Source organism: Chenopodium album, chromosome 13 (assembly GCF_948465745.1).
Source record: "Chenopodium album chromosome 13, dcCheAlbu1.1, whole genome shotgun sequence".
Classification (NCBI taxonomy): Eukaryota; Viridiplantae; Streptophyta; class Magnoliopsida; order Caryophyllales; family Amaranthaceae; genus Chenopodium; species Chenopodium album.
Genome location: NC_137846.1, coordinates 19,900,888 through 19,920,669, shown reverse-complemented (window position 1 = coordinate 19,920,669; position 19,782 = coordinate 19,900,888).

Genomic DNA, 19,782 nt, shown 5'->3' with positions numbered 1-19,782 from the left:
TAGAGAAAATAGTCCGGAAACAATCATAAAATCAGGAGTAAAACTGCCTCTGTCGCAGAACGACAGGATCCAGCGCGACACGATAGCCCTGTCGCTGTGCGACAGACTTATCGTGGCGCGCCAGCTTTGTCGTTTTGCGATGGTTCACTTGTTTTCTAAAATTCTGTACAGAATACTTAATCTAATAAAACTCGATTAATTAACGTCCATACTTATCTTTGAAAACCAGATTTAATCTCTTTAAAAACACTTGTTTTAATCTAAATAAATTTCTTTATTTTCATAAAAGATATAATTATTAATCCTAATCCCATTAGAACTCAAAATAACCTTCTAGATTATTTTAGAAGACTAAATTCAATCCTAATAATTTTAGGAATATTAATTAATGGGCCCTCCTCTATATCATTGGGCCATAAAACCATTTTAGGCCCAATTTAGTATTTTGGCCATAACTTCCTCATTATTCATCGGAATTGGGTTTATAATGTATCGTCGGAAAGCTCTTTTCGAGCCTAATCGAACTACACTAATATTGGACCCCTATCATGGACCAAACTAAATTGGACTGGACATTTTCAATAAATAGAGTACATTTTCGAAAACAGAAAGGAAGATATTTTATTAAAACAACCGCATCATATCACAAGAATTTTCACACTTTCACTTCGTTCGATAATCAAGTGACGTGAAAGATATTCATCACTGAGTTTGGTTTTTGGGGAGATACAATTAGGTGTCTACAAGTAGTCTAATGTATAAGCAAAATAATTGACCAAATATAAATATTTATAATTATAAAAGGTTATCACACTTGGAATGCAAGCCATAGTGGTCCGAGATCCTTAAAATCTATAAAAGATCATGGGTTCGAAAACGAAATGAACACAAAAAGTACGTAAAAGAAAGAAAAATAATAAGTATGAAAAAGGCTGCATCTTTTTGTCGATTCGTTAATAATATGCATGTAAAGTTACAACTAGGTAATTATAAAAACTAAAATCAAATTGAATTTTTTTTCACCGTTGTTTTTAAGATATATGATACAGTAAATGTTTGAGATTCTGGTATAGAGGATTGTAAATATGGACAACTATAGAGCATACTACCCAAAACATTTAGAAGTAGATCGATAGCATTTATTTGTTATAATTTTGAGAAGTAGGTATAAATATATCTGACTAGAAATTGGTGTTGATAACGTGTTAAATATTAAGTTTACCGGGAAATTATTAGGGATGTCAGTGGGGCGAGTTAAGTAGGAGACCCGCCCCATCCCCACGAGGTGGGGATGGGTCTTGTTTGGAGGATGGTGGGGCGGGGATGGGGATAAAAACCATACCCGCCATGGGTGATGGGGTGGGGGTGGATTTTAAGTTATACCCGCCCCTCCTACCTTATTTCGTACCCGCCCCATCCCTACCTCATACCCACATCTATATATCTTTTAAAGTAAAATTATATACTTTTATACTATTTTATAAAATAATTACGTGAAATAAAATATTAATTATAATACTTTGTACTACACTTATATTATAAACAAAAATGTGTGTAATATTAAGAATTTTTTTTATTATTATTATAATCCGTATTAATTATATAGCATTGTGTATTTGAGAGTCGGAGATTAGGTGAGTCTTGGGTGGGGTCGTGGGGATGGATATCCAAGTGGGAGGTGGGGCGGGGATGGTTTTGGAGTTGTACTCGCCGGGGCGGGGATGAGAATGAATATTGGACCCGCTGCGGGGATAGGGATGACAATGTTAGGTGGGGATGGGGATAGGAAGGCCAACATCCGCCATGCCCCGCCCCATTGACATCCCTAGAAAATTTGCATTACGAAGTAGAAGAAATTCATATACGAAATACTCCGTATTTATTATGGAGAAATATACTCCGTAAAAAGTTAATACGGAATTCTTCCTTATTGCTATTTTTCTCTCTCTTCAAGGGTTTAATAGTACCCTCAAAGTAGCAACCTTCCATTCTTCAAGCATCTTGATTTCTCCTTCTTCCTGTATTTCGTTGAAGATATGTTCTTACTTTTGCATTCAATATGAAGATGGTTACAGGAGCCTTCAATAGCAACATGAAGGAATCTCATGTCTTCTCTTCCTTCTGATTTTTACTTTTACTTGTCATTTGTTTCAATTTGTAAATTATCACTTTGAATTCTGGGATTTTTAGGGCACCCTCTATGATTTATGGGTTAGAATTTAGTACCTTTGTCGTTTTTGGTGCTTGAAACAAACCCACTATTGAATGCGCGCTAAGTATTTGTGAAAATGCCTAAAAGAACTGTGGTGTAATTAGATGTATTATTGCTTTGTTTAATGATTGTTAGTTGTACTACTTGAACTATGGGGAAATGGGTATGTTTTAGAAATTCATGTGTTTTTGTAAATTAGGTAGCTTTTTTAATTAATTTTTGGGAATGGCTTTTGTTGAATTTCTTGGTTATTAGCGAATGAGGATATGAGGAAAGCTAATCGGTTGTCAAATCATAATGTTGATCATTGATGTGACATTAAAGTCGATTGAGGAGTTCAATTGTTACCTTTGCGATTAAACAGCACCTTCTAATCATATACTGAGTCAGGGTTTGTTTATTGTTTTCATTCAATGTACTGTCATGCTGATGGGAATTTTCGAAACCATGTAGTAAGCATATATTTCTCTTGGAATTTGGTAGTTGATGATGTGTTTAGCTATGTGTCTTGCTTAATCATGTTTAAGAATTAGTGATCATTCAATAATGGATTGATTGCATTTGCAATGTTCTGTAGAGATAACCTTCATTGAGAAAATTCCCTGTTGTATCTGGTTATATTTGGATGTTCAAGTAATGTAGTTATGCAGAATCTGGGCATATTTTAATTCAAAGTACTTTCATGTTTTATTCATACACAATGAGAATTTTTGAGACTAGATTTGATAGGCATATCTTATTCTTGGAATCTATTAGCTGATGTTGTGTTTGGCTGTGTATCTTGTTTGAACATGTTTAAAATTCATGCTCGTTCACTCTTAGACTGATTTGCAGTCCAATGTATTGAAAGGATGATATGCTAATTGTCTTCATTGAGATAGCTCCCTGTTGTATATTGATTTTCTGTGCAGATTCAAGTAGTATAGTCAACTTATATGCGTTTCCCGACATACTTTTTTTTATTTTATTTTTTTTTTAATTTTTTTGTGCAAAGAACCCTTGCTGGCTTGAGGCATATTGATTTGGATGGTTTGCGTTGAAGGGCCAAAGGCCAGGTTAGAATTTTTTTTCCCCATTTATGATGCTACCCCCCCCCCCCCATCTCTCTTTTTCTCTCTATCTCCCCCTCCCTCCTACAATGTACCCTCTACATATCTACAGTAATTGAATTTTCCTAATATGGATGATTGAAAAAATGTGCATTATTTTCAGTAATTCTTGTTACGTGATTTTGATCATTTATATTGGTAATCTATAGTGGAAAGTAATTATAATATTATTAGGTTTTATGCGACGAAGTATGAGGGTGTTACTTATGTACTATTTTTATTTGATTCCTATTGAATGTGCACCTTACCGAAGTAAACTTGTCAATCCTATATTTTAGGAATAGGCTATGTTTGTTTTTGGATCCTTATTTTCAAACAAACTAGTATCAGTCTTGCTTCCTCCAATTTTGAAGGAAGCTCGGATCTACTATCTTTCGTACTTCATTTTGGCTTACTTTAGGGTTATATCTCAATGTTGTTTCGTTTTATGAATTTGTATTGGTTTTTCTGTAATAATTCTGTTGCTTTTGCTTACGTTCTTGGGAGGTTAGCATCTCAAATTTCTACTGTGATCCAAGGGAAAGATAAACCTACATATGCTCCTAATCATGATGATGGAGATATGTACATTGTCCTCAATGTAAAAGACATTTGCGTTACAGGAAGGAAACTTACAAATAAATATTATCGATGGCACACTGGGTAAGCTCCTTGGACAACTAGGGTATGAATATGATGGAAACTATGTCTGGTGGTGGAGTGATTCTTTCCAGAAGTGTTATTTGCTTAACGTAAAAGGTTTTTTAGATGGCAATGGCTTTGTTTGAAGCTTTGCCTTACAATTTTAGTAGATTACTCTATATTAGTGATCGTACAAAGATAGTTTCAAAGGCCAAACTATTTGTGCGGGGGAGGTCCTATGGAGGTTGTATGAGATGTAGGAAGGGAAAATGAATATAGGTGTTAGATGTTAGCTAAACTGGTCTGCAAAGTGCGGAATTTGAGATCATAGTTTGTCTGATTTTGTGCTTTACGGATGTACTTTCGTTTTTTTAAAAAAAAAACCCTTTTATGCTAATGTTTGTCTATATTAGTTTTAAATGCATGTGGGCCATCTCAAGGAAAGAAATTTAAAGGATCAGATGTCCAAGGATCCTACTGAAGTTATTCTTAAAGCTTTCCTGCACATGCTTCCTAGGAATAAATTACGTGATGTAAGTATGACTTCTTGATCCTAAACACTTATTTTATGAAGTCCGTTGGGAGATTGTATGTTATAACTGTTTATTTTCTTGTCTGTTAACACTTTCCCTTCTAGTGTCTGTATGTTTAGTTGTTTACCTTCTTATTACTTCGTATTTGCGTTGTATTCTACCGGTTAATGTAGTTATATTCTGTGTGACATGATGCCTATTTGGTATGTACAGCTAATCAACCATTTTGCTGATCTATGAAGTAATCAATTAGAAAAACTTGATATGAGTAAGGCTTATGACAGGGTAGAATGGTCTTTTCTAAAAGGACTGTTATTGAGACTTGGTTTTGTAGATAATTGGGTTCAGTTGGTGATGAAGTGTGTCCACGGTCACCTACTCTTTCATTGTGATCGAAATGCCTAGGTGGAGGCCGCTTCCGATCAGTAATATTAATGTATAATTAATATTACAGCTTAATCTTGACTGAACCCTTCGGGTCACACCCAAGCAACTAACGATCCGACACGACGAATTAATTCGGAAAGAATTAATGAGTCACTCGAGTAATAAATATTTACATGTCGAAAATTGACCTAGGAGTGTCGAAACCAAGCGTCGCATGTTGAGTCGAATTAATTAAAGACGAGACGGTAAAATCACTAATTAATCAATAATTTACCGAAATACCCCTAGCATCGGAAAGCCCCAAGCAAACCAAGTGCTAGGGGCATTTAATATAGCCAAGGTGGCTAGCATGCGCACCAAGCCGAGACATGGCTAGCTGGTGCGTGCTAACACACCAAGGCTAGCATGGCACGCGCATAGCAGTAGCTGTTATGGCGCGCCAGCAAGCTAGCGAGGCACGCACATAACAGCAGCAGCTATGGCGCGCCATTGTGCTAGCTGTGCTTGCGGGAAAGTCCGGGGAAGGCAGGCAGCAGCGCACAGCAGCCCGCAGCAATGCGTGGCGTGCTGGCGCATGCTGCTGGGCAGTGTGCGTAGATGGCGTGCCCAGCCAAGGGGCCAAGTAGCCAGCTAAGCAGCCTTGGCGCCTAAGGCTGGCAGCGCCAGCTGGCGCGCATGGTTTGGAACAAGTGGGGGTGCTTGCGGGTTCTCTTGGGAGCCTTGGGGATCAAGTTTTGGTCCCCCCCCCCATCCCTTGTGGTCCTTACCTAACCCCTCTTCTTAGTATGCCATTTGTTGATTAATTAGTTGTTGGCTATTTTCTTTTGTTTTTGATTTAAAAATAAAAGGAGAAATTTGATTTTACAAACTCTCCCACATTGATGGGAGAGTGGATTTCTCACTTGAGTTTCCCTATAAATATCCCACTTGGGAAATGGGAAAACTCACTTGAGTAAGAGCTCAATTAGGCATCTCCACTTGAGAGAAAACCTATAAGCTCATTAATTACTTGGGTAGTCCTTTTGGTCGGACTTGGCTAACCTCCAAGTAGTAGACCGGTCAAGTCGAGTTGTGGATGGACTTCGTTGGAGGTCCTTTCCATTTGTGAGGCTCGGCTTTTCTCAAGTAAGAGCTCCATCCGGTTGAGCGAAGCACACTCAAGGGTAATTTAGTGTTTTCTTTATTCTTGTTATTTATGCATTTTGTTATATTAATTGTGAGTTTGTTCTTGGGCTCGGGTTTTATTTCCGCGGTGAGTCAGACTCACCGAAACCTAATAGTGGTATCGGAGCCTTGCTCATTTATTTTTATAACAAATAATTTTCAATGTGTTTTTATGATTTATTTTTCTGGTTTATGTTCCTAATTAGATTAGTAGCTCGATTTTATTAATTATAAACCCGTTGTAAAGCTGGTTTTTGGCCCTAAACCCAGATTTTCGTCAAAAATAGTGAATTTTGGGTGGAAACAGCATTCTGGAAACGTTTGAACCCATTTTGGACTGTAAAAAAGGCCAAAATCCAACCAGAAATGCCTTTTTTCGAAGGTTTTTGGTTTTTGACGAAAAATTTTAAATCTTTTAACCTTGAATCTTAATGGCATACTTATGGTGATTATGTATATGGTTCTTTCCTTAATGTTTCTGCATTTTTTACCTCTTTAGGCATGGTTACTTTGTAGTAATTAGTGCTTGAAAGATTGGTTAATTTTTCACATAATTGCAAATCCATTGCATTAAGTGTGAAAAATTTATTCTTTGAGGCTTCAAAGTACTAAAGATCCAATCTTTAATTGTTTTAAGTGGTTGTAACTTTGAGTTACTAAATTCCATGAATTTTTGGGTGAACTTTTGATTTAATCATGTATTAAGTTGATTAGAATCATAAAGTTTCAATCTTATGATAGAATTTCATTTATCTTCATATTGTAAGATATAATTTTTCAAAATTTCACAAGTTAAAGTTGGAATCTTTAATTGAATTTTATGTTCATAATTCCAACCCCCCTTTATATTGTCAAATCTCATGATTAATTTAAATTAATTGAATTAATAGTGATTATTGCCCTTATTTATTTTATTGCACCAAGTTGAACAATTTAATTAAAGAATAGTTCTTGGGAATAATTTAGGTTTTATGCACTTTGATGAATTTTATTTAAGTTGGACTTGTTATAATTTTTCATTTTTCTCATTAAATTAATTCTAAAATCAATTTGGAATTAATTAGTTAAAGTCACACAAAATTCGGTTTTAAAATCCCAAGGCTTTGGCACGAAAACCGTGGCGAAACCACCCTTGGCTAGCCGGGCTGCACAGCAGCCCACATGTGGCTGCTTAGGGGTGGCTGCCAGGTGTGTGTTGCCATGTGTGGCTGCTGCCTGCTGACCAACAGCATGGCGCGACATGGTCAACCAGCAAGCCGCACCTTAGCACAGCAGCAGCAGCTAGCAAAGCACGCTACTGTGCACGCATGGCTGTACGAGGCGTGGCTGGGCGTACTTGGTGTTATTTAGGTGCGGGCAGTGAGTGTGTGTGTGGGTTTTGGTGCATTGCGAAAGGGGCAAGCAGCCTTGTGCGTGCTGCCTTGCACCTTGCAACCCGCAGCAAACGGTGCTAGGCTTGGCACCTAGCAGTGCTGCGCTGGGGCTGGGTGGTACGGGCGCACGCACCAAGCCGCATTACACGGGGTTGCTAGGCAGCCTTTGCTAGCAGTGGCGCGCGCATAGCTAGTCTAGGTTCATGAGCCACTTGCGTGCAGTTGGCTACGTGTTTGCAATTTTTGTCGTTTTAATTATTCTAATTAATTTAATTATATTTGTTTTAATTATTTTAATTAAATTTTGGAGGTTAGGCCTCGGTTTTTTTAACGACATTTGCAAAATTAATTTTGGCAAAATTTTGGGTTTACCGGCTTAATTAATTGGATTAATTAAATGGATGCGGAATTTAGTGGGAGCTTCAACTTTAATTGCGCTAAATTACATAATCGGTTAAACAAGTTTGACTAAATTTAATTAGGTGCGTTAATCGGATTAACAACCTAAATTAGTTACTAGTTTACGTGTTTTTGTGCATTATTACTTGTTTATCGTTGTAAAATGCATGGGCCATTCACAAATAGTGAATGGATGAATGGAATGTATATTCTCCCGCAGGTTTTATAAAAATGCAACTAGTAGGGCCCGATTAGGATAGAAAATATGGACTGCGTTCCGTCTTGTATTTTTGTAAATCTAAATATGGTCTGTGAACCGTTGAGTATTTTTGTACCTTAATATATAGATTAGTCCTAATCGTAGATACTAGTAATTGCATTATTTTGGTTATGTCTTGAAGACGGAGAATCTTGGAAGATAAAGCCATGAAGTTGCAAAAGAAAACCCTTGAAGACTCAACGGGTCATGCTAGTTGCCAAATGCATCATTTATTTATGTTTTCGATATATATTTATGATTATATGTATGAATTATATATTAGATCCATGTTTAGGATTTCGAATGTTGCGATGTTTAATTAAGTTCACTTAAATCAACCAACATAGAACCCCTAGGTCCTTCAAATATTGAGTAAAATTTACCATTCCAATACAACACCCTTACTGACCTATTGATAGTAGTGATGGGCTATGCCAAAGTGAGGCATCACTATTTCTCCCTAGGATATGTAAGGCATATCGGGTATGCAAGTTGGTTTTGGTTATACTCAATGATATGAGTGATGGAGTCCTCACGTGTCGTGGTAAAGTGGATAAGTTGTTGAGAGAGCATTAGATGCGACGATTTATCTAACCAAGAGTGGCTTGGAGCCATTAGCAAAGAGTTGCTTACCTTAGAATATTGAGTGTTAAGACAAGCCAAAGCATGCTTAACTATTCATTGTTTCTTTGGATCTAGGAATCGACTTAATCTCACCAAATGGGAACAATTTAATGTGTGAATAAGACGTTTAAATAAGTTTGATTAATATGCATGATTTCAATCTCATTTAAATATTTTGGTTCTTCATTTCAAATTCTTTCAATTGTAGAATCATGTCTTCAACTAACAACGACAACAACCTAATGTGCCCGGAACTTGGTGAACTTTAACTTGGTGAACTTTAAGGAGTGGGAAGAAGAACTCCGAAAGACCCTCTGAAATTTCTACCTAGAGCACATTCTTAACACACCCATCCCGAGTTTCTACTCAAAAGGGGTTATGAGCGATGAGGCTCATGAGGAGTGGAGTTATGATTGCAAAAGAGTCTCACGACTTATGGCAAACTCCATCCCGGAACAATGGAAGGGGAAGTTCTCCAACTATTTTCTGGACATGCTCCTCAAAGCTATAGAGGATATAGTCGATTTGAGGGTCACCAAGAGCATCAATGGCAACTATGATGGTCTCGTGGAGGAAATAACTAGGTCACACTCCAACATGAAGATCAAGCCACCGCAAGAGGGGTGCCTAGCCAAGGAGAGGCAAGAGGTATGGGGATAAGTTTACAATGTTAGACTAAGACCCGAAATGTCACTTCGAGCCCACGTGCTTCGAATGACAAGGCTATTCACTTACTTGGCGATCATTGGCAATCCAGTGGAGGATAAGCAAGCTGCTCTCATGCTATTGAGTTCTCTCAACTCGGGGTATATCACATTGAAGATGAGGCTAACTGCCAACCGTGACAAACTCACTTTGATGGAGGTTGTCAATGAGCTGCAAATGGTCGACCCTTGCAGAAGTGATAGACTCAAGCTTTCCCTAAAGGCAAAGAAGAAGGAGTTCAAGAATAAGGCAAGGATGCGATGCTTCTACTGTAGTAGGCGGGGCCACTACAAGAGAGAATGCAGCATGTACTTGGAAAATGAGGTAAAGGGAAGAGAAATCTCCACCTCAGGTATCTTCTTTATAAACTACACTTGAATACAAGCAATTCATAAGGTATTAGATACCATTAATGACTCACTATATGCTCCTATTTCAGGAACCAAGTGAGAAGGGCTTACCAAGTGGATGTGGATATACAAGCGGAAGAAGAAGTTAATCTTTCCGGAAGGCTTGTAATCACATAGTTTGTCTTGACATAGAACTTGTTTAAGTTTTTGTTATCAACCATACATTGATCTTTTGACGTTGGACGTTATGTTTTGTTTTGATCACGAGACTATTGTAAGGTCTTGTTTATATGTTTAAGGTATGACATGTTTATCTAAAATGTGTGCTTTCATTAGATTAACAAGTTTATAATGTTAATAATACCACCAAGAAAGCTAAGACCATTGATTCAAATCAAACGTACTTGTGGCATTGTCGTCTTGGCCACATTAACATCAAACTCATCAAGAAACTAGTACAGGAAGGTGTTCTTGACTCATTCGATTTACAATTGTTTAAGAATTGCGAAGGATGTTTATTAGGCAAGATGATTAAGCAGCCATTCTCCAAATTGGGAGAAAGAGTTGGTGACTTGTTGGCCTAATACACACCGATGTATGTGGACCAATGAGCTCCACCACAAGAAACGGTCATCGATATTTTATCATCTTCATAGACGACTATAGTAGATATGGCTATGTCTACCTTATGTCGCATAAATCTGAATCGTTTGAAAAGTTCAAAGAATTTCAGAGTAAAGTTGAAAATCAGCTTAGCAAAACATTCAAAGCCCTTCGATCGGATCGAGGTGGTGAATAATTGATCCAAGAATTCGATAACCATCTGAAAGAAAAGGATATACTTTCAGAATTGACACCTCCGGGAACACTACAATGGAACGGAGTATCCGAAAGGAGAAATCAAACCTTGTTGGACATGGTACGATAAACAATGGGTCTTAGTGATCTTCCTATCTCTTTCTTGGGACACGCACTTCTAATTGCGACACTAACACTGAACCGTGCTCCATCAAAAGCTGTAGAAAAAACTCCATACGAGCTATGGACAAAGAAACCTCCTAGGTTGTCTTTTCTAAAGATATGGGGATGCGAAGCATATGTCAATAAATTAATTTCTGACAAACTTCACCCCAAATCTGACAAGGTTTTCTTTGTGGGCTACCCAAAAGAAACCAAAGGGTTATTACTTCTACAATAAATCCGAGAACAAAGTGTTTGTTGCTCGTGATGGTGTATTTTTGGAGAAGGGACACCTTTCCAAAATGACAAGTGGGAGGAAAATCGAACTCGATGAAGTTCGAGAGGACGAGCAACAAAATCAGATTGACAGTCAAAGTACTCAAACAACATCTATTGACGCTGGTCAAAATGAGAAAAGTCAAACCGACAATGCAAATGCTCAGTCCGTTACCCTGCGTAGGTCGCAAAGGTCGAGGTCTCAACCTAATAGATACCTTGGTATTGTATTAACCGAGAATCAGGACATCCTGGTAATGGATGGAGACGAACCGGCAACCTACAAGCAAGCGATGGCGAGTACCGACTCTGCTAAATGGCAAGAGGCCATGAGATCTGAAATGTATTCCATGTTTGAAAATCAAGTCTGGGACTTGGTTGACTTACTCGAGGGTTACACACCTATCGAATGTAAGTGGATTTTCAAATTGAAAACCGACAAAGATGGAAATGTATCCATTTACAAAGCTAGATTGGTAGTAAAAGGTTACAGGCAAATTCATGGTATTGATTATGATGAAACCTTTTCTCCGGTCGCAATGCTTAAATCCGTTCAGATCCTCTTAGCGATTGATGTATATTACAACTATGAAATATGGCAGATGGACGTCAAAACCGCCTTCCTCAATGGAATTTTGGAAGAAACTGTGTATATGACACGGCCTGAAGGTTTTGTCGACCAAAACAATGCTGGGAAAGTGTGTAAGCTTAAAAAGTCCATCTATGGGCTAAAGTTAGCTAGAAGAATTTGGAATTTACGATTCGATGAAGCCATCAGTAAGTTTAGTTTTATCAAGAATCCAGATGAATCTTGTGTTTACAAGAAGGTCAGTGGGAGAGTCTCAGTACATATTGGGCATCAAGATCAATAGGGTTAGATCTAAAAGGATGACTGGATTGAGCCAAAGTACTTATATTGATAAGGTACTGGCACGATTTAGGATGGAGGAGGCCAAGAGAGGTCACTTGCCCATGTCACATGGCATCACCTTAAGCAAGAAGCAGTGTCCAAAGACACCTGATGAGCGAGAAAGGATGAATGAGATTCCATATGCTTCGCTAATTGGATCGATCATGTATGCCATGATATGTACTAGGCCAGATGTATCGTATGCCTTGAGTGCTACGAGCCGATACCAGTCAGACCCAGGTGAGGTGCATTGGATTGCGGCCAAGAATATCCTAAAGTACCTGAAAAGGAACAAGGATAAATTCGTGGTATATGGTGGCTTAGAAGAATTAGTTGTTGAAGGTTATACCGACGCAAGCTTCCAAACAGACAGAGACGATTTCAAATCACATTCTGGATATGTATTCTGTCTAAATGGAGGAGCGTTTAGTTGGAAGAGTGCTAAGCAGAGTATAATTACGATTCTACAACAGAAGCCAATAACTTGGCAGCTGCTGAAGTGTCTAAGGAGGTAGTTTGGATTCGTAAGTTCGTTGGTGAACTTGATGTTGTACCCTCTATCAAGGGTCCAATAACCCTCTATTGTGACAACAATGGAGCTATTGCTCAGGCCAAAGAGCCAAGGGAATATCAGAAGGTCAAACATGTCAAGCGGCGATTTCACATGATAAGAGAATGGAAAGTAAAGGGTGAAATCAGACTTTGTAAAGTTAGAACAGATGACAATGTAGCCGATGCACTTACTAAACCTTTTCCTCAAGTGAAGCACAACAAGCACGTTGAGCAATGGGAATCAGGCACGTTGGAGATTGGCTTTGATTTCCTTGTTTAGTGTTTTAATTAATTTTGAACATTTTAATGTAAGACACTAAGATGAACCATTCAGGCTTTGGAGTAATTTAATTTCATGCAATTTAATTGTGGTTTAGGATTAAATATTGAGTCCATTCCATTATGAGAATATTCAAAATAGGGTATCAAGACCAGTCTTGGATGAAGAAATACCTATTAATTGAACATTGAATATTATAATCGAGAATTATCCCTAATCGAGGTCATTTAAATGATGGACGATTAATGACCGCTTGAGATTAGTGTGTAGTTTGATTTATAGCACCGTTTCTTGTGCTAAAAGGACATGATTTTCATAAATCATTTGCACAAGTGTTGGTTTAGAACCAACTAGATCGACCTATGAGAATACTTTAAGAGATTTAAAAATCGTCATAAATCATTTGCACAGGTGTTGGTCGAAACCGAGCGTTGCAAGTCGAGTCGAATTAAATAAAGACGAGACGGTAAAATCACTAATTAATCAACAATTTACCGAAATACCCCTAGCATCAAAATGCCCGAGCAAACCGAGTGCTAGGGGCATTTGGTAAAGCCAAGGTGGCTAGCATGCGCACTAAGCCGAGCCATGGCTGGCTTGTGCGTGCTAGCACACCAAGGCTAGCATGGCACGCGCATAGCAGCAGCTGCTATGGCGCGCCAGCAAGCTAGTAAGGCATGCACACAGCAGCAGCAGCTATGGTGCGCCACTGTGCTAGCTGTGCTTGCGGGGAAGGCGGGCAGCAGTGCACAGCAGCGCACAGCAGCCCGCAGTAATGCTCAAACGTGCTGGCGCATGCTGCTGGACAGTGCACACAACTGGCGTGCCTAGCCAAGGGGCTAGGCAGCTAGCAAAGCATCCTTGGCGCCCAAGGCTCGCAGCGCAAGCTGGCGCGCGTGGATTGGGCCAAGTGGGGGTGCTGGCCAGTTCTCTTGGGAGCCTTGGGGATCAAGTTTTGGTCCCCCCCCTCCCTTGTGGTCCTTATCTAACCCCTCCTCTTAGTATGCCACTTGTTGATTAATTAGTTGTTGGCTATTTTTTTTTTTTGTTTTTAATTTAAAAATAAAAGGAGAAAATTGATTTTACAAACTCTCCCACATTGATGGAAGAGTGGATTTCTCACTTGAGTTTCCCTATAAATATCCCACTTGGAAAATGGGAAAACTCACTTGAGTAAGAGCTCAATTAGGCATATCCACTTGAGAGAAAACCTATAAGCTCATTAATTACTTGGGTAGTCCTTTTGGTCGGACTTGACTAACCTCCAAGTAGTAGACCGGTCAAGTCGAGTTGTGGATGGACTTCGTTGGAGGTCCTTTCCATTTGTGAGGCTCGGCTTTTCTCAAGTAAGAGCTCCATCCGGTTGAGCGAAGCACACTCAAGGGTAATTTAGTGTTTTCTTTATTCTTGTTATTTATGCATTTTGTTATATTAATTGTGAGTTTGTTCTTGGGCTCGGGTTTTATTTTCGCGGTGAGTCAGACTCACCAAAACCCAACACCAAGGGTTTTAGGTAAGGAGACCCCCTCTCTCCTTATTTATTTATTCTGGTGGCAGATGCTTTTTCGGGACTTCTTAGAAAGGCGGTGTTGAATAACACTATTCATGGTGCCAAGGCTAGCAGGAATGGTCTGAAAATATCTCACCTTTTCTTTGCTGATGACAGTTTACATTTTTCAAGGGACATCCGACAGGAATGCTCAAAAATAGTTGAAATTCTCAACATATATGAAGCAGCTTCCTGGCAGAAAATTAATTATGATAAATCGGAGGTCTCTTTTAGCAAAGGCGTTTGTGTGTCAAAGCAAGAAGAATTGATTGAACTGTTGAACATGAAGAGAGTGGAGGAGCACGAGAAATATTTGGGTATTCCAACCGTCATTGGGAGATCGAAACAGGTTGTTTATTGCTCTCAAGGATCGTTTGTGGAAGAAAATGCAAGGGTGGAAAGAGAAACTTTTGTCACGGGCCAGAAAGGAGGTTCTTATTAAATCTATCATACAGTCTATTCCAACATATCTCATGGGGGTGTACAGGTTTCTAGCAAGTGTCATAGAGGATATCTGATCGATGACAGCTAGGTTCTAGTGGGGCTCATCTAATCAAGGGAGAAAGGTTCATTGGATCAATTGGGATGCTTTATGTTCGGCTAAATTCTTGGGGGGAATGGGGTTCAAAGATATGGGTGTTTTTAAGGACACAGTTCACTTGGTAGCTGGTACCAGTATGTCATACTTCTTTGATAAAGACGGGTTTCATTATAATTGCACAAGCAATGGCTTTAACTTTTAAGAATGAAAATAGTTCACTAACAGAATTATAAAAAACTTTGAAATTTTGTTTATAGCTTTAACAACTATTCATGGAAAGTCTTTTCTAAAACTGGGCCCGATTTTGAGAACTTGTGACGCACACAGTTGCTAACAAATGAATAAATGATGATTGTCATACCAAAGGGATGGAACTGGTTTTAGTTAATTTTTTTATATATCTTAGATTATTAATATATAATATACAGAGTACATTGGTAAGTTTCATACATAAGGATACCTATAATTACTCTGGTAACTTCTATGCATCTAAATCATAATCTTCAGACGACTCGGCATCTATATGAAAGCACCACTTTCATCTCCACTGTCATATGTTTGCAAGTAGGCCTCTTCATCTTCATCCTACAAATAATACAAGACAAACAAGATAAGTCTTACCTTCAGCTCCCAAGCCATTCTCTCATTGGAAGTGTTTAAGACACCGAGTTTAATGTCAATTTTGGCTATAGCAGTTTTCTCCCATAACTTTACCATAGCAGCAGCCAGACCTTGGAGATCTCTACTCCTCCCTACCACAGTCAATTGAATAATATTGCTTGAGTCTGTATGATTTTATAATCTATATTGTGAACACTGTAATCATTTCTGACATACCCAAAGCAAAATGTGGATGGGTGTTCCTTGCAATCCTACGGTATTCAGTTGTTTGCGAATCTTTTAAACAAGGTCGTACACCATAAGGAAGAAGTCTGAATGGAGTTTTATAGCCAGGAACTACTACTAGAAGCAAATCTGCATCAACAGGAAATGGAGGAGGGCCAGACCAGTCGACAAATCGTGGACCCAACTCATCCAACAGATTGTTGAGCTCACTTATCTCCATCGACAATGATTTAAGACATGCATTAAACAATGCATTAGTCATCAATTGAAACATAAGTTATTATGCATTAAGTAACGTAATTGCCACACTAATACAAGAGATATCAAAACCTTATGTAGTGGTTGCAACATAATTAGTGATGAATCAGCCACTATTTTCCTTTCTCTTAATTAGTTAAACACTACTACCTTAATCATATGTTGTCTAAGTCATGACACCTTAACCAAACGAATTAAACTTAACATAACATGAATAACAATCAACTAAATACTCTAAATTCTCCAACAATCCTCCCCCATTTAGAGTATTTAAAATGATTTATTGCATAAAAACATCATTATCACAAAAATAATCTTATGCATACATGAAAGTGTACAAAGACTTGAACTCCCACTTAGTGCAACATACAATCCAAGAATCCGTATCCATTCGGTATCGTAAAACGTTTGAACCAAAAGCAATACATATTGGATACTTGAAGATATTACACACACAAGATTAATTACTTAAATACATATTAACTTGACACTTAAGCCATTTGTCCATATCTATTCATAAGTACATCGAAGCTATGCCCATAATAACTTCTTGAAGTGGCTAAACTTCATAGTTATATAGGTAGATTTCCAAAACATGCTCCTGTGACAAAGCACAATATCAGGAATTCTATTAAGTTAAACAACCTCTTTTACATCACAGAAAATCCGGAACTTTACCTTGGATGAATAAAACAAGTTCCCAATTAGCAAATGAAAAAGTTAATCTTATTGAACTTAAGACCCAACATCTTATTGGGCATTAAGTTAAGATTCTCTCATTTGTAATTATTTAGGGCTCTAATCCTAAACCGATTGCCATCCTATTGTTAACATCTCTTGTCAATGCCTTTGAGAAACAATCGGCGAGATTAAGATTTGTTCGAAAAAAATCAATAGTGATGACACTATCCTTAATAAGTCCTTAGATGTAACTATGCCGTACTCTAATGTATCTTGACTTACCATTATAAACTTGGCTATAAGCTTTTGCCAAGGTAGCATTGTTATCACAATGTATCACTATTGGTGATATTGATTTTGGAAACAAAGGAATCTCAAACATGAGATCCTTCAATCATTCAGCTTCTTTACCAGTCGAATGCAATGCAACGAACTCCGATGTCATTGTGGAGTCCGCAATGCAAGTTTGTTTCTTAGAAACCCATGAAATGGAACCTCCCCCCATATAGGAAAACCCATCCACTTGTGGAGGAATGATCTTCATTAGAGATCCAACTTGCACCCGAATAACCTTCCACAACCGAAGGATATCCACTATAAGAAAAACCATAATCCATAGTTTTCTTCAAGTACTTCAACAAGCGTCGACTCGCTTACCAATGTAGCATACTAGGATTACTAGTGTACCTACATAATTTACCAACTGCATAAGCAATATCCGACCTAGTACTTGTCATGGAATACATCAAACAACCTATTACTTTAGCATATTCAAGTTGTGAAACTGCATTACCTCCATTAGGTGTCAACTTTATCCTAAGATCCATAGGTGTTGAATAAAGAGAAGTAGAGTCATCAGTCACATTAAATTTCTTCTTGAGCACTTTCTCAATGTAATGAGATTGTGACAAGATTAACTTTCCTTTTTCCCTCTTTATCCTTATGCCCAAGATGAAATCAGCTTCTCCCATGTCTTTCATGGAAAACTAAGAACTAAGGAAGAATTTTGTCATTTCAACTTGTGACAAATCCGTTCCAAAGATCATGTCATCTACATATAGACAAATTATGACACCTTGACCTTTGTCATTAAATTTGCTATAAATACACTTGTATGTACTGTTCAACTTGAAACCATTAGACAGCACAACCTCATCAAACTTTTGATGCCATTGCTTAGGTTTTTGTTTTAGCCAATACAAAGATTTAATCGACCTGCAAACTTTTCCTTCTTGACCTTCAACAACAAATCCTTCCGGTTGTTGCATGTAAACCTCTTCCTGTACATCTCCATTCAAGAATGTTGTCTTGACATCCATTTGATGGATCACAAGATTATGGATTGCCGCAAGTGCAATCAACAACCTTATAGTTGAGATTCTAGCAACAGGTGCATATGTATCAAAATAATCGATATCAGGCTTTTATGTAAAGCCTTGTGCCACTAACCAGGCTTTGAACTTTTCAACCGTTTCATCAATCCTCAATTTCCTTTTAAAGATCCACTTGCACCCTATAAGTTTACATTTTGGTGGTAAGTTTGCTAACACCCAAGTATTGTTTCCCATGATGGATTCCATCTCATCATTAATGAATTTCTTCCAAAATGAAGCATCATGAGACCTCATAGCCTCATCATAGGTCAAAGGATCATCTTCCACCTTAAAAATGTATGAAAATTGTGTCAAAACAGAATTCCTTGATCCTTCAACTAAGTACACATGAAAGTCCGGGCCAAAAATTTTTCTTTCCTTGCCTTCTTACTTCTCCTAGGTTGAGATGATGATGTTAATGCCTCCTCTAAATGAGTTTGGTCATCAATTTCTTGATCAAATTCAATTTGGTCAAAACTTTGAGCATCGGCATTTGGAGTTATATCCTTTGGTCTAGGAATTGATGAATATCTATTTTCATCAAACAATGCATCTCTAGACTCAATGGTGGTATGAACCGACCAATAGTCATTTTGTTCAATTACATAGAACCTATAGGATTTGCTATGCACCGCATATCCTATAAAGATGCATTCCACTCCTCTTTCATCTAACTTTTTACGTTTAAGTTCGGCACTTTTATAATTGCTCTACAACCCCAAACTTTAACATGACTCAAGTTTGATTTCCTTTTATACCATAGCTCATATGGGGTTACCTTATTCCTTTTCATTGGAGCTCGGTTTAAAATGTAACAAGCAGTTAATACCGATTCCCCTCAAAATCCATCACTCAAACCCAAATAGGACAACATGGAATTAATCATTTCTCTAAGAGTCCTATTCTTCCTTTCCGCTACACCATTTTGTTGTGGTGTATATGCCGTGGTAGTTTCATGTACTATGCTTATCGATTGGAAATAACTTGGATTAAAATATTCACCACTTTTATCAGTTCATAATCTTTTGATTGTACTGTTTGTTGGCAATTCTACTTCATTCTTATAGATTTTAAATTTTTCAAGGGCCTCATCCTTAGAATGCAAAAAGTAAATATAGCAAAATCTTGAATAATCATCAATGAAAGTTGTAAATACTTTTTGTTGCCTAAGGAAGGTGTGCTATGAAAATCACATAGATCACTATGCACTAAATCAAGCAATGCATTATTCTTTTCCACAACATTAGAAAATGGTTTCCTTGTGATTTTTGTTAACATGCATGTCATACACTTCTCTATTCTTGAATCAAAAGACAGAATTAAATCATGCTTTGACATAAAATATAACTTTTTGTAATTAACATGTCCAAGTCTTACATGCCATAGAGAAGAGCAATCATTAACAACATACACATTGTCTTTCAAAGCATTAGAAATACTAAGCTTAAACATTCCATCACACAAGTAACCAAGTCCTACAAATAAACCACCTATAAACAATATAAATTTATCCAACTCAATCACCATTCTAAAACCTAAACGATTCAAGATAGCATTGGACACTAAATTCCTCCTAAGCTCGGGAGCATAAAACACATCCCTTAAAATAAGAGATTTGCCCGAGCTAAACATTAACTCAACTTGTCCCTTGCCTAGTACTTTTGCAGTGGAGTCGTTCCCCATGTCAAAAATCTTTCCATTGGTCACCTCAACGAAGGATTTAAAAACCGAACAATCCTTGGAGATATGCCTCGATGCACCCGAATCGATGTACCAAGAAGTATCACCCTACACGCATAGAATTTCAAAAATCACACTCA